The sequence below is a fragment of the Mixophyes fleayi genome, chromosome 1 (assembly GCF_038048845.1).
Source record: "Mixophyes fleayi isolate aMixFle1 chromosome 1, aMixFle1.hap1, whole genome shotgun sequence".
NCBI lineage: Eukaryota > Metazoa > Chordata > Amphibia > Anura > Limnodynastidae > Mixophyes > Mixophyes fleayi.
The window spans coordinates 211,909,685-211,926,684 of record NC_134402.1 but is presented as its reverse complement, the minus strand read 5'-3'; the positions used below and the strand labels follow the sequence as shown (position 1 = coordinate 211,926,684).

General features: G+C 43.1%; 1 long non-coding RNA gene across 2 annotated transcripts in view; it reads left to right on the top strand.

Annotated features, from left to right (window-relative positions):
• Nucleotides 1–921: 921 nt before the first annotated feature.
• Nucleotides 922–17,000, top strand: part of LOC142149488 (uncharacterized) — a 193,581-nt gene continuing 177,502 nt past the window's right edge. For both annotated transcript variants that reach the window (XR_012690865.1, XR_012690864.1), the window contains exon 1: nucleotides 922–1,124. This is a non-coding gene — a long non-coding RNA (uncharacterized LOC142149488). The remainder of the gene's footprint in view (nucleotides 1,125–17,000) is intronic.

Genomic DNA, 17,000 nt, shown 5'->3' with positions numbered 1-17,000 from the left:
ACAAATGATCCATTGTTTTCTCCCCAAACCTTGATTACCTTTCACATTGAATCATGTTGATAAATAAATCCACTGATACATTTCATACAAACTATGTTTATGAACAGAAGGATTCATTTACGAAGTCAAGGTTACCATGCAGTGCGAAAGGAGAAAGGTCTAATTACACACAAAAGGCATTTTTAATATTATACGATGTACAGTTGTTAAGCGCTACAGACATATTCCATTGTAGGCAGTCATATAAAGAGACTTTATCAGCAGCAGCGGTTTACACTGAAACTGACAGCAGAATTGAAACAATGATATACGACTATTAAGATGAATTCTCCTTAAAAACTATTTTTCTTTTTACTACATTAGTTCTATTTCGGTAATGCAATGTACAAAAGACTAACCACATAACACACAAAGAGCAAGCATCTAAACACCATGATCAACATATCTCCAATACCTCGATCAGGCCCGGGGACGGAGCGTGTGACTTGCACTAACCAATGGAATATAAATGTTTGTTCGTTTATGTACGAACACTGTAACAAAATTAGGATTGCTGTAGCTATATAATACATTGGAATTAAATTCAGACGACGGATTGACTGTAGGCGCTGGCACATTTCATTCAATCATTATTGAAAATATAAATCCCCCCCCCCCCCCCCAAAAAAAAAATAATCATCAAATAACAAGTCTACACCTCTGATTTCTATTTACATTAACAACAAACCCAAACAAAACCGCTATTAGATCATACCAATTAACCATACCGCTGTGATGATGCACGATGTGGGAAAATAACAAATCTCCAGAACAGGGATCACACCTATTGTCTATGCTAGACATTTTATGGTTCTGAAACATACTAGAATTCGCACACCGCTATTCCTTTATTCACTTTCTTACCAAGTAGCATTAGGAAGATAGCGAGCAGAAGAAGCAGCGCTTTCTTATCTATACATCAATCATCCGACCAATATCCACGGTCCACTAATGACACCGACCGGAAATACCGTGCCCAAGGCAATGACCTAGCAGAGAATAACGGGAGAGGTGGAGCTTGTACTTCAGAGGCGGTGTCTGGAAGGGAGCGGTTTTCCAGGGCTCCGTATGCGAATGAAATCCTGGTAAGAAGAGAATAATACCACTGTTGCAGTCGCTTTCAGCTCAGATTATGTCTGTCACACTAAGAAGGCGGAGTCTTGTCACTGGGAGGAGTGTTACGTTATGCATAGTGAGTAGATCGGGGTAATAATTCGGTTTTGTGCACCTGTCATCTTTATTTAAAACTCACATACATATCCTAAAACATTTAATATGTGTCTCGTTGACTTTGAGCAACCATTTAATCTTTTTCATTGGCTTTGGTCCCCTTTCTTTTTAAACTTCCGGATTGTACCTGAAAACTTTCAACATCTTTTTATAAAGTGCCAACAGCAAGGGTGAGGGAAGAGAAGTATAGCTGAGAAACAGGGCCGTCTTTCCCATTGGGCACAATGGGCAGGTGCCCGGCGGCCCTGCAGCCCAGGGGGGTCCGTCGGAGGAAGGAAAAAAAAAAAACCTGAAAAAAAAGAAGAAAATACTTACCGTGCTGTCAGCTGGCGATCCGGCTCCCTCCATGGTCTCCTCCTCTGTCGCGCTGGCAGTGCATGTCGGGCATGACGTCATCACGCCCGCCCGACATCCATTGCGGAGCACGATGGAGGAGGAGACCATGGAGGGAGCCGGATCGCCAGCTGACAGCACGGTAAGTATTTTCTTCTTTTTTTTCAGGTTTTTTTTTTTTCCCTACCTCCGACGGGCCCCCCTGGGCTGCAGGGCCCATATATATAATCTTTTTTTTTTTTTTTTTTTTAATATATAAGGGGCCCCGGTGCACTGCTGTGCCCGGGGGCCCAAGATGTTCTTAAGAGGGCCCTGCTGAGAAAAAGGGTAAGGTTGGTCTGGGGGGCAGTGGAGCATCTGTCCCCTTGTCAGTTCCAATAGTTGGCTTCCCTGGGTTGGGTCACTGGATTACCTGTTTTTTTTCCTTTAAAATGCATAATAAGCATAAACTTAATTTAATTGTCAATAAAAAACCTTTGACACTTATGGAATGCTTGTAATTTTTAGAGATGGGCGGGCTCGGTTCCCCGAGATCTGAATCCATTGGAATTTCGCCTATCCGAGTACCGAGACGAGCACGCTCGGTAATCTCCCGCCCATTCGGAATCAAAATCGAGGCAAAACGTCATCATGACGTATTCGTATTTCTGAGCTTGGTTCTCGCGAGATTTGAAAAGCATAAATACCCGCCTCCACAGCAATCCATCGCCATTTGACAGAGGAAGAGAGCAGGGTTAGGTCACAGGCTATATCAGCGCAGGCACAGAGCAATAATTGGACACATTATTGTTTCTATTCTATACAATTCTAATATTAATACCAATTGTTACAGCAGTAAGAGGAGGATAGAGGAGGGGTTTTTTCAATTTCTGGCACTCCAAGTGCTTTTGGGGTGTCCCTTATTCGCCATTCTTTTGCACTAATTTTTCTGGCTGTCAAAAGTCATATTTGTCAGCAGTATAAAAACAAAAAAATAGCACTGCAAGTGCTTTTGGGGTGTCCCATATTCCCCAGTGTTTTACAGTAATTTTTGTGGCTGTCAAAAGTCATATTTGTCAGCAGTAGCTTAAAAAAATATTTTCCACTACAAGTGCTTTTGGGGTTTCCCATATTCCCCAGTGTTTTACAGTAATTTTTCTGTCTGTCAAAAGTCATATTTGTCAGCAGTAGCTTAAAAAAATATTTTCCACTACAAGTGCTTTTGGGGTTTCCCATATTCCCCAGTGTTTTACAGTAATTTTTCTGGCTGTCAAAAGTCATATTTGTCAGCAGTATCTAAAACAATATTTAGCACTACAAGTGCTTTTGGGGGTGTCCCATATTCCCCAGTGTTTTACAGTAATTTCTCTGACTGTCAAAAGTCATATTTGTCAGCAGTATCTATCTAATACAATTTTGGCACTACAAGTGCTTTGGCCTCATTAAAATGTATTCAAAGCAGTCCACATTTGAGCAGAATCAGCAACCCGGTTCTGTCACCAGTCCTGATGGTAGTGTTCCCAGTACGTCATCTGGGAAAGGCGAAGTCAAAGTACATAGTCTTTTTAAATCAAGGAAAAAAAAACACACCCAAAATTTTTTTACCGTGTTGAAGTGAAAAAGAAGTGTAACTGAGGAAAACTTAACTACCGATAAAAAAAAAAATTGCAAACATGCCATTCTACACACGCAGTGGCAAAGAAAGAATGAGGCCTTCGCTTTGGATCTGCTTTAGTGGCAGATCCAAAAATGTTACCGAGCCTTCTTCTTGTACGGTCACTCGTGTGCAAGCAAGACCAAGTAATTTGGAGTCTAAAAGTGGTGCACAACTACTGTTACGCGTCAAAGCCGAGCTGCAAGAAAACAGTAAGGCATTAGAGGATAATGTATGCTCTGAATCAGAAATGACAACAATCCCTGTGGAGAGTCCATCTACCAGTGGTATGTGTAATCGTGAGCATTCTATTAGTGTACCCATAAAGAAGGGCCCTTTCAGCAGTTCTGCTGATGTGTGCCTGAACAGCCCGAGTGTAGCCGGTGATACACAAATTGAGGATGCCACTTTAGAATTACAAGAGGATGAGGGGGAGATTTGTGTAGGCGACGAGGGCGCTAATGAGGATGTTGATGAGGTTGAGGTTGTTTGTGTAAGTCCTGCACCAGTGGCAGCAGTTCTGGCACGTGACAAGAAAAAGGCCATTGTCATGCCTGGCCATAAAACAAAAAAATCCACTTCTTATGTATGGAATTATTTTTACCCCAATCCAGACAACAATTGTATAGCCATTTGTAGTGTATGTCAAGCCACAGTCAGTCGAGGGAGGGACCTTAACCATCTTGGAACCTTGTCTATGTTACGCCATTTGACGAGAGTTCATGGCAAAGTGTTGGGAAAAGCTGAAAGTTCTTCCAATAAAAATTACAAGCACTCCATCATCAGCTAGGACCCTCCGCTCACCGACATCCCGACGGCTACAAAATACACCCACCACACCATCCTCATCAATATCCTCAGTAGCGCTCGGAGTTAGCCCTGCATCCCATTTATTAAGGCTGGATGACTCCTGCACTATTATTGATTCCTCTGAAGAAAGCGTTAGTCCCACTGCTGCTGCTGTTGCTGCTGCTGGGGGTGAATCGTCAGCCCAGAGGAAGGCCAAGAAAAAGAGCAGTCCTACATTTCAACAATTAACTGTGAAACAATCATTTGCTAGGGGAAGCAAATATGACAGCAGTCGCCAAGCGAATCACAGACGCCATGGTTGCCCTGTTAATGTTAGATCTGCGTCCAATATCCACAATAAACGCAGCTGGTTTTTCACAGTTAATTGAGGTTTTGTGTCCGCGTTACAGAATTCCATCGCAACACCATTTTTCCCGTAAAGCTATTCCACAACTATACCAAAAAGTGTATACAAATGTAGAGATTGCACTGAAAAATGCCATTCTGCCCACTGTCCACTTAACCACAGATATATGGACAAGTCGAAGTGGTCAAACCAAAGACTATATGACTATGACAGCCCACTGGGTTGGTCATTCACCTTCAACAGCAGGAACAGCAGCAGCATGTACACCACTACGTAACATTTGTCACAGGCAGGCCACTCTTTGTATCACCGGCTTCACTAACAGGTATACAGCTGACAATTTGTTACGCAAACTGAGAGATGTGATTGATACATGGCTTATACCACTTGGACTCTCCCCAGGATATGTCATTTCTGATAACGCCAACAATATAGTGTGAGCATTACAGCTGGGTGAATTCCATCACATTCCTTGTTTTGCTCACACCATCAACTTGGTGGTGCAGAGCTTCCTACAAAATAACCATGAGGTGCAGGAGATGCTTTCGGTGGCCCGTAAAATTTCGGGCCATTTCAGGCATTCGGCCACAGCATGTAGGAGATTGCAGCAGCTCCAAGAGCAGTTTAACTTGCCCTGCCACCAACTTAAGCAAGAGGTGATAACTAGGTGGAATTCCACGCTGTACATGCTTCAGAGGATGGAGGAACAACGCAAAGCCAAGCAAATTGCACAAGCCATGACATTGGGAAAGGAGGGGGCATGTATTTCACTCTTGCACAGTGGGGAATCCTTTCAGTGCTGTGCAAGGTGCTGAAACCATTTGAAGTTGTGAAGTGAGTTCAGATTTTGCTAGTTTGAGCCAAGTCATGCCTTTAATTAGACTATTGGAAAAGCAGCTTGAGAAACTGAAGTAGGAGATGAAAGCAAGCAATTCCGCAAAGTATGTTAGCCTTGTCGATCAAGTACTTAATTCGCTTCACAGTGATCCTTGAGTTATTAAGATCTTGAACTCGGATCAGTACGTTTTGGCCACTGTGCTTGATTCAAGGTTTAAGACCTACATTAAGTCTTTGCTTCAAAATGAACGAGATGTAAACTTTTGCAAGGAGCTATTGCTCAGCAAGTTGTCCGCTGAACTGGGCCTTGGCTTGATGTCGTGTCCTCCTTCTGTTTCTCAAGCAGCTGCTGCTCGTAAAAAATTGAATTTTCAAAAAAGAAGCAGGGAAGACGCAGAGGGCAGACCAGAACAGTTTAACATCTGGGCTGGTTTGAAGGATTTTTCAAAAAAATCTGTGACCTTGCCCATAACTCCATCCAATATGAGTATTAACGTGCAAAGGATGGTGGAGGATTATTTTCAAGAGGTAATTGATATGGAAATGTCAGACAGTCCCTTTCCTTACTGGGAAGAAAAGCAGGCCATTTGGAAACCCATATACAAACTTGCTTTGCAATACTTAAGCTGGCTACCCTCCAGTGTGTACTCTGAACGAGTGTTCAGCACAGCAGGGAACTTAGTCAGTGATCGCTGTAGAAGGTTACTTCCCAAAAATGTTGAGAAAATTATGTTTATAAAAATGAACTACATCTTCCACGAGGAAGGCCTTCACCATCCAAGACATCCAAGCACCGACTGTTCTCTAATGGCGGATTCAAGGGGCGATGAATTGATAGTCTGTGATGATGACGTACACACTGATGAGGGTGAGGATGAAGCTGAAGATGATGACGATAACATCTTTTTAAAACTTTCTATTTAAGTGTAGGGTGCAATCTACCCCCAAAGAGGAAAGGGACTTGGGGCATTTCTATATCACGTACCGTCTTGAAAGGCTGCTCTTTGGGCAATTTCTCCTTAAGGGTAGGGTGTCATACACAGAGTGACCCCAAACTGGCTTTGTCCATTTCTCTTAATATTGCACAGTCTATAACAGCTGAATTTTTTGGTATTTTCTACAAGTGGAGGGGGGCCTAGAGAGACAGAAACCAAACTGCCTTTGTCCATTTCAATTAATATTGTACAGTCTATAACGGCTGAATTTTTTAGTATTTTATACAACTGGAGGGGGGCCTATAGAGACAGAAACCAAACTGCCTTTGTCCATTTCTTTACATATTTAAGTATAAGTGTAGGGTGTAATATACGTCCAAAGACGATGGCTGCATTGCCAATATGCATAGATGGAGAGGAAGACAATCTGGTTTGTGTGTAGAATTAATGAAGGCCTACCAGGAATTAAACTGTTTTTTTGATAATTTATTAGCTTTACAACTACATTACTTATCCAAGAAACAGGTGGAGCACTAAATTTGGTTCTTTTATGACCAAAAACATTGATTTTTGAACAAAATAGCAAAACAAAACCAAAACACACAATGGCGGTTTGGCAAAACCAAAACACAACGGTAATCCAGATCCAAAACCAAAACACGGGGGTCAGTGAGCATCTCTAGTAATTTTACTTCAGTATACCATAGCAACAAAAAAAGGTCTAAAGGTCTAAAAACACTGAAGCAGCAAACTTTGTGAAAATCAATACTTGTGTCGTTCTCGAAACTTGGCCATGACTGTAGATGCTGTTCATGGCATGCATTGCTGTGTATATTAAGATACTTGGGGTTTGTAGTGTGCTCTAAATAAAATGTAAACTAAAAATTAGTTCACAGTCGATATTAAAGGTTTTGAGATGTTTCAGTGGGTGACAAGTCATGAAAAAAAATTTGTGGAGTGGGGACACGTGCCTTGAGTACTTCTCAGATGGAATTCTTAATCCACCACTGGAGAAATGCAATATAGGTTTAGAAAGGTCCTAATGATGAGAAATGGTTATTTCCCAGACTGTAGAACTGGCTGTGTAGACAGTCAGTTTTTAGTAGAGTGTCACGGTTCTTGCGAGAGACTCGGCAGCTGTACCGTAGAAAGAGTGGTAACAGAATAAGTAGAGCCACTGAAGAAGATGCAGTTCGGTGTAACCCTGCAGACCAGTATGTAGTGTTATGTTCAGTAGAAATGAGCGTCAACTCTGCAGACAAGGTAGGGACGATGTCCGGAGGTGAGCGTCAGCTTTGCAGACCACTATGTGGTGTAAAGTTCAGTAGAAGTGAGCGTCAGCTCTGTAGACCACTATGTGGTGTAAAGTTCAGTAGAAGTGAGCCTCAGCTCTGCAGACAATGTAGGGACGATGTCCGGAGGTGAGCGTCAGCTCTGCAGGCCACTATGTGGCGGAGAGTCCAGTAGCATGAGCGTAAGCTCTGTAGGCCACTATGTGGTGTAGAGTTCAGTAGAAATGAGCGTCAGCTCTGCAGACAATGTAGGGACGATGTCCGGAGGTGAGCGTCAGCTCTGCAGACTAGGCAGGAAGAAAGTAGCAGGAGATGCCAGGAAGCCACTTCTATCACCAGGAGGTGACTCAAAGAACAGGCACTGAAGATAGGGAGGAGGTGCCTTTTAAAGTTGCCGCCAATGAGAAGGACCAATCAGCTGCAGGCAGGGAGATTCAAGTCACCGCCGGGTCTGCGCATGCGCAGACCCGGATCCAAGATGGCGGCGCCCAGCGGGAAGCGGAGTGCCGGAGCCAGGTAAGTCTGCCGGGTGTCGGGTGCTCTGCCCGCACACCCGGCGTGTGATAGTACCCCCCCTTTAAAGACGGGCACCGCACGTCTACTGCCAGGTTTCAAGGGAAATTTTTTGTGGAATTTATCCAGCAGGTAGGGGGCGTGGATGTCGGATGCACGAACCCAAGAGCGTTCTTCAGGACCGAAGCCCTTCCAATCAACCAGGTATTTCAGGCCGCCTTTACAACTTTTTGAGTCCAAGATTTGTTTGAGTTCGAACTCCTCTTCTTGATGGACTCCAGGAGTGGTGGAAGGAGCTACCGAAGTGAATCGATTAATCTTCAGAGGTTTTAATAAAGACATATGGAAAGAGTTAACAATGCGCAGAGATGCTGGTAATCGTAATTTAAAGCAGACTGGGTTAATAACTTCAGAGATGCTGTATGGGCCAATAAATCGCGGAGCCAATTTCATGCAAGGGACTCTGAGGCGTATATTCTTGGTGGAGAGCCACACTCTATCACCAACCTTGAAGATGGGAAGAAATATACGTTTTTTATCCGCGGCCAGTTTGTAGCGTGTATAAGTTTTCTTAAGACAGGACCTTACTTGTCTCCAAATGGTGAGGAATTTGTTATATAGAGAATTGGCTGCAGGCACCTGGGTGGGTGGGAGGGACTCAAATTTAGGAAGAGACGGATGATGACCAGAAAAGGGGATTTAGCCGAAGACTCATGGAAGGCGTTGTTATGGGCAAATTCCGCCCATGGTAGCAGATTTACCCAGTTATCCTGGCTGGCGGTAGAAAACATTCTGAGGTAGGTCTCCAAATCCTGGTTCACCCTCTCGGTCTGTCCATTGGATTGAGGATGATATCCAGACGATAGACTCAGTTTGATTCCCAATAACTTGCAGAGAGCTCTCCAGAATTTGGAAACGAATTGCACACCTCGATCAGAGACTATGTCGAGTGGACAGCCATGTAGGCGGAATATTTCCTTGACAAAATGGGATGCCAGGACTGGAGAGGATGGAAGACCCGGAAGTGCTGTGAAGTGGGCCATTTTAGAAAATCGATCCACTACCACCCATATAACGGTGCAATTCTTACTAGGTGGGAGATCGGTAATAAAATCCATACTTATATGGGTCCATGGTTCATGAGGTATGGGCAATGGACGTAGTAAACCAGCAGGAGACTGATGAGTGGACTTATTCTGAGAACAAACGCTACAGGAGGAGACAAAGTCCTTAACGTCAGTGTGAAGATTGGGCCACCAGTAGTTTCTGGATATCAGTTCGATGGTCTTACAGGATCCAGTATGTCCGGTGAAGAGGGTAGAGTGGTAATGTTTCAGCAGTTTGTGGCGAAGACTAGGAGAGACAAAACTTCTCCCCGGTGGGGGTTTTGAGGGTTTAAGCTGAGTAGCTAACACTAGGCATTTAGGGTCCAGAATGGGATGGACAGGATCCTCCTCCGTGACTTCATGAGTAGAAAAAGCACGAGAAAGAGCATCAGCTCTCTTATTCCTAATGCCAGGTTTGAAAGTAATGCGAAGTTCGAAACGAGAAAAGAATAAAGACCAGCGTGCTTGTCTGGGGTTCAAGCACTGCGCGGTTTGGAGGTAGAGCAAGTTTTTATGGTCCGTGAAGATAGTCACTGGATGTAGTGCTCCCTCAAGGAGATATCGCCACTCCGCTAGCGCTGCTTTAATTGCCAACAATTCCTTATGCCCTATGGTGTAATTCTTCTCGGCAGGGAGGAATTTCCTAGAGAAAAAGGCACACGGGTGGAATTGGCCCAGGAGAGATTTCTGTGAAAGGACGGCCCCGATGCCCACATTGGAGGCATCGATCTCCAGAAAGAATGAAGAGGAAACATCCGGTTGTTGGAGGGTAGGTGCAGAGACGAAAGCTTTTTTCAAGAAGTCAAAGGCCTCGATCGCAGCTGAAGACCAAGATTTAGGGTTGGAACCCTTACGAGTTAGAGCCACGATAGGTGCCACAATGGTGGAGTAGCCCTGGATGAAGCGCCTATAGTAGTTGGCGAATCCGAGGAAACGTTGAATAGGTTTCAGCCCAAGAGGAAGAGGCCATTCTAAAATTGCTTTGACTTTATCTGGATCCCTCTGTAATCCGGATCCAGAGACGATGTAACCCAGAAATGGCATCTGAGGGAGTTCGAAGGAGCACTTCTCCAGTTTGCAAAAGAGTTGATGGCATCGTAATCTGGAAAGAACCTCCTTCACATGCTTACGGTGAGAGGTGATGTCAGGAGAGAATACCAGAATATCGTCTAGATATACCACGACACAGATGTAAAGAAGATCTCGAAATATCTCATTGATAAAACTCTGAAACACGGCGGGAGCGTTGCACAGCCCAAAGGGCATTACAAGATATTCGTAATGCCCATCGCGGGTATTAAAAGCCGTCTTCCATTCGTCTCCTGCTCTGATCGTGATGAGATTATAAGCACACCGTAGGTCTAGCTTGGTGAAGATTTTAGCTCCTTTGATGCGATCAAACAGTTCGGTGATAAGTGGAATGGGGTATCGGTTTTTGACTGTAATGGCATTTAACCCACGATAATCGATGCAAGGTCTTAACGATCCATCCTTTTTCTTAACAAAGAAAAACCCTGCTCCCGCCGGTGATGAGGAGGGTCTGATAAAGCCTCGGGAGAGGTTTTCTTTAACATATTCTGTCGTAGAAGAGGTCTCGAGTATGGAGAGTGGATACACTCGACCTCGAGGAGGTATTTTGCCTGACTGCAGTTCAATAGGATAGTCCCACGGGCGATGAGGCGGCAAATGTTCAGAGCGAAGCTTGTCAAAAACGTCTAAAAAGGAATGATATTGCTTGGGTAGAGTGGAGACTTTGGTATTAGAGGAAGTAGAAATGGAACCAATAGGTTGGACCTGAGTCAAACACTTCCGATGACAAGTAGAACCCCAAGACAGAATCTGCGATGTGGACCAGTCAATTTGAGGGGAATGCTGCTGAAGCCATGGTAGACCCAGGATGACGGGAGTAGTAGTAGATGGCAGCACGTGAAAGGTAATTACTTCACAATGTAATGCTCCTATTTGAAGGATGATGGGTTTGGTCCGGGTTTTCACGGTACCATTGGCTATATGGGAGCCATCGATGGCCGTGATGGAGACAGGAATTTCTAATGGTACAGTTGGTATAGAAACCTGCGAAATTAAAGAGAAAGAGATAAAATTTCCCGCTGCTCCACAGTCCAGCATAGCAGAAGTGTGAATGGGACCACAGGAACCGTGAAGGGTAATAGGGAAGGAGCAGACATTAGGAACACCAAAGGAGGGAGAGGTTTTGGAAAGCCCTAATCTGACCTCTCCGGAGCAGGTTAGGGTCTGGCATTTCCCGACCTCTTGGGGCAGGCATTCAGTAGGTGATCCGGATCCGCACAATAAAGGCACAACTTATTTCTGAATCTTCTATCACGTTCCTCTGGAGTTAATCGAGAGCGCCCAATTTGCATGGGTTCCTCCATTGTTACCGGATGAGTAAAACGAGGTGCGAGTCTGGTGGAACTACGCCTAGAGGAATCCTTCTCTGAAGATCTTTCGCGGAAATGTAGATCCACCCGGTTACATAGCGAGATCATGGCATTTAAAGTAGTGGGGAGTTCTTGGGAAGCCAAGGCATCCTTGATTTTGTCAGATAGCCCCTGCCAGAAGGTGGCTACCAATGCTTCGTTGTTCCAACGTAGCTCTGATGACAATGTTTGAAACTGAATAACATACTGGGCCACTGAGCGAGATCCTTGACGCAGGCGAAGAATACTATGTTTTTTAAAAACGACCTTCTTCTGCAGTAGGACGTGCTTACACAAGCTGCCATCACTGGGCTCCTATACCGGCACCCAGAACCGGGTTTCTTCTGCGTAACTGACGCTGCTAGCGTGTCTCCTTGCTGGTGTACCCGGACTGGTACTCCTGACCTCTTACTGTGGATCAGGGATGCTGTGGATGGATCCCCCCGGGCCTATCACACTAACTAGGGCTGCAGGTAGCAGGCAGAGCGATGGAACTGGAAGCGCTTGGGTCGAAACCGCAGACACAGCCGGAGAACGGATTAGATTTTAGGGTCTAATCTGTAGATCACAGGAAAACAGCAATATTGAAGATGATTCCAATCAGGTCTATGAAGCAAGATGGTTTATTTGCTCACACACACTGGTGGAAGGTCCCAGTGTGGTCAGGTCAGATGACAATTTAGAAGAACACTAACATGCTCACAGAGCTCCTCTTTTATACAGTTCAGAAATAGTCTATTTTTAGAAACAGGATATACTCTATTGAAACCTAAATTTACATGCATTTCAAGGCTAACAAAATTTACACGTATCTATGAAATTCACTCTGGCAAAGGCCACACAGTAACGACCCCCTGCTGGGCCTTTGGCCAGAGCAAGCATGACACTTCATCACAAAACTTCATTAGCAATTCCTGCTATCAGACTACCTTCCACATAGGTCTAATTGGAGGTTCCCACTAACAACCTTACAAATCCTAAACAATGACACTTCCATACTAAATACATCCCAATACACACCAGACCTCCATCCACAAAGGCCTATTGTATCAGATATATGCAACAGAAATAAGGCATATCCTTTATTAAGGTGAAAACAGGAAAAAACAGTTTCTAGCCTGGTCTCAGAAATAACGACTTCCTAACTTACACTAAACAAGAATAAGTGCAAATGCAGTTATATAAATATGCGCCCTGTGTTATTTCCTTTAAATACATTTTTACCAAAAGTTATTTATCAGTGATCCAGTCACAGTCTCATATACCCCCTTCTAAAAAAGCTGTATTTTCTAAGTGCTGAAATTCTAATATAGCACTGTATTTTTCTGAATTTGCACTACAAAGTGTTTGGGGTCTCATATACCCCCTTCTTAAAAAAAATCTGTATTTGCTGAGTGCTGAAATCCGAATATAACACTGTATACTTCTGAATTTGCACTACAAAGTGTTAGGGGTCTCATATACCCCCTTCTAAAAATGCTGAATTGTCTGAGTGCTGAACTCCTAATATAGCACTGTATTTTTCTGAATTTGCACTGCAAAGTGTTTGGGGTCTCATATTCCCGCCTTATAAAAAAGCTGTATTTTCTGCAAGGGATGGTGGAGGATTATTTTCAAGAGTTAATGGAAATTGAAATGTCAGACAGTCCCTTTCCATATTGGGAGGAAAAACAAGCCATTTGGAAACCCATGTACAAACTTGCTTTGCAATACCTAAGCTGCCTACCCTCCACTGTGTACTCAGAAAGAGTTTTCAGCACAGCCGGGAACCTTGTCAGTGATCAACATAGGAGGTTACTTCCTAAAAATGTGGAAAAGAACTACATCTTCCACGAGGAAGGCCTTTTCCGGCAAATACATCCAAGAACTGACACTTCTCTAATGGCGGATTCCAGCGGAGATGAATAGTCTGTGATGATGATATACACACTGATGAGGGTGAGGATGATGCTGAAGATGATGACAACAACATCTTGACAGTGTAGAATTCATTTCACAGCACTGTTGGTCTAACATGCCTTTAGGGCATTGATAGCTGGTTTAGTGGGGGCCCAAACAAACCAAGCACTTCAGCCACAAAAGTGGCCGCCTTTGTCGCTGAAGTGCTTGGTTTGTTAAAGTGTACATGTCCTTTGTAAGATCCAACATATGGGTGGGTGGGAGGACAATTCCATCTTGCACCATTAATCTTTCCTGGCACTGATGTGTGTTTCTGCCATTACTCTAACAAGCCCATTATTAGCTTGATTATGGAGGGCCTAGCAGTGATTAAAGTGTATTTTTATGAATTTGCACTAATAAGTGTAGGGTCTAATATATACACCCTTATAGAAGAGCTGCTTTGGTCATATTTATTAATCTACAAGTCTTTGCAGACTTTTTTTCTGAATTTGCACTAATAAGTGTAGGGTCTAATATACACCCAAAGATGAGTGCTCCATTGCCAACAGTCAATAATGAAGAGGAAGACAAGCAGGCTTGTCTGTAGAATTTGCAGGCAAATTCAACAGTGTAACATTGAATAAACAGACACATGGGGGAGAAGTAGAAGAGGTAGACAGAAATTAATCATCTTCCTCTTACTCAGGACTGTCAATGATGTTACGATCTCTTATTAGGCTGCGGATCAGCCTGCGACAGTCGTGGATGGTTATCTTCTCCTTTTTCAAGATGAGGCCATTCCTGGCAAGCCAAATGGTGTCCTTAAATCAGTTCATTAGGCTTCAGACCTCCTGGATTGCCCCAATGATGTGGGTCCCAGGAAATAATCCATAAAATACCGAATGGTATGAAAGGCAAGTTCTGGGCACACTGTCCTTATGTTCATATTCCAAGGCATCCAACAGTGCCTGTGCAGTGGGGCAGTACCAAAACAAACAATGTGCTGTCTGATATGATAAATTTAAATGTAGATCTGAATTTTTTCCTACATCTTAGAAAGGGTCCATTTGTGGACTGCTTTTATCAAGTTACATTACAAGATTTTAAAGAATTATGTGATAAACCAACAGTCAAATATTCTAATCTCACTTTCCATGAGAAACAAGCATTAAAAGAATTGAGTAAGGATTCCTCTATTGTGATCAGGGCTGCTGATAAAGGTGGGGTAGTTGTGGTGCAGAATTTGGAGGATTACAAGAAAGAAGCCTATAGACAGGTTACAAATACTGATTTTTATGTTAACCTTAAATATAATCCTACTGTAGAATTTCAGAAAGAACTTAGGTCATTATTGGATGGGGCCCTAGAAGATGGGGTTCTGACCAAGGATGAATTCAGTTTAATCTTTCCTATGCACCCGGTTACGGCCATCTACTACCATCTACCCAAGTTGCATAAAAATCCCACTGTTCCTCCTGGACGACCGATAATATCGGGAATAGGGTCATTAACTTCATCACTTTCCTTTTACGTCGACACTTTTTTGCAGCCGAGGGTGGTAAAGCTAAAATCATATATTCGTGACTCCACCCATCTACTGAATTTGTTGAAGAATCTTGAATGGAAGGATCAATATGCCTTCCTAACTCTGGATGTAGAGGCACTATATAGCAACATACCACACTCTAGAGGCATTGAAGTGATGGAACAACTTTTAGCAGATGACCCCACAGTTAATATGAATATGAGTCGGTTCATTGTTGATTCTATCCAATTCATCCTGTCCCACAACTATTTTTTGTTTGATGAGCATTATTATCTTCAATACATGGGCGCCTTTGAGGACGCCCATGTGTGGGGGGGGGGGGGGGGGCGGATGCTGTGCGGACCTGGTCCTTTATGGCCGATATTTTGATGATCTCTTTATTGTTTGGAGGGGAGGTGAGTCACGGGCATTATCCTTTGTATCTGCCTTAAACACAAATAATTACAATCTCAAGTTTGTGAGTAGATATCATCCGACAATTATGGATTTTTTAGATCTACAACTGACAGTTATAGGTGGTAAGATAGAGACTTCTACATTTAAGAAGAAAGTAGACATAGCCAGCTATCTGCACTTCAAGAGCTCGCACTACAAGAAGTGGAAACAGAATATTCCTAAGGGCCAGCTCATGCGCCTCAAAAGGAATTGCTCCTCCCCGACAAAGTTTGATCTACAAGCAAGGGATATGTTGAATGATTTTATAAGTAAAGGATATTATAAAGACCTTCTTGATAGAGCATTGGTTGAAGTTAGTGGATTGGATAGGGAGGTACTCCTTAAAGGTAAAGACCCTAATCAGCAGGTTGGTTGTGGGATCGAACAGGGGGATTCATCATCCTTTGTTGCTTTCATTTCGAAATATAACAATCGGGAGCTATTAAGAGAATTATTAAGAAGAATTATGGTATTCTCCAACAAGATAGCTCACTTAGAAAATTATTACCTAACAACCCTACAGTGATTTTTAAGAGAAATATTAACTTGAAAAATATCTTTGCACCGAGCTTTATTAGGGATACAACTAAAAAGATAATACAATCAACAAGTATTCCCAATTGGATTCCAACACGTTTAGAGGGTTGTTATAGATGTGGGTTAAAGAAGTGTACGACATGTCTATTCATAAATAACAAATTGACAGAATTTAGGTGTGGGGATAAAAGATATAAAATTAGAGGTTTAATAAATTGCTCCACATGTTTTGTCATATATATTCTAAAGTGTAGTTGTGTCTCTCTAGGAGTGATATATTGGCCAATATACTTTTTATCCACTCCGTTTTGGACTATCACAGAACGCGGACTCAATAGAGTTAATTGTTATGTATTTTTGATATTGTTACCAGCTGGTCATTTTAGGGTTAATGTGTTATCTGTTTAGTGCACACGCCTAATAAATGTTATTTTAATCATTAATCCATGTGATATTGGTGAGGGATTGCCGAATCACACTCAGCACTGATTTATTTTCTTTTTGCTGTGCTGTCTCCCTTCTGGTGATGCAGAAGGGGCAGTGGACATATCGGCACAGGTACCGGGAGTGCATGAATGTCCTGAGAGGCAGACATTCCTGGATAGCCATCCATGCAATGTCCTTGTGTCTAGCAGTCAGCCTCTTAGAGGCCACATTCTCCCACACGTGTTTTGTTGTGTTTGCAATCAGCACTTTACATGAAAGGTACCTAACTAGATTATAGTTTTGTGGGTATTGGGGCTGATTCGAAGCTCACTGATGAACTGGCTTTTTGCTATGAATTTCAATGGCTCAAGAACAACTTTTAATACAAAACATAGCCTTTTTTTTTTTTTTAATTCTTTATTTTGAATGGTCAGTCAACAAAAGGTATATACAATACGAAGTTAAATGGAGGGAAAATTAGGAGGGAAGGGGAGACCACAAAGGTTGAAGCATGAGTGTAATTGGAAAGAAGGCAAAAGTATGAATGTTAGAGGATCAGGAGATGGCGGGACAGGAGCAGAGTCCTGCCCGTCGCACATGGGTCACAACAGAGTCATTAAAGGCCAGAGGGGAACAAGCGTTCTGCGAACTGCCAAGGAGCCC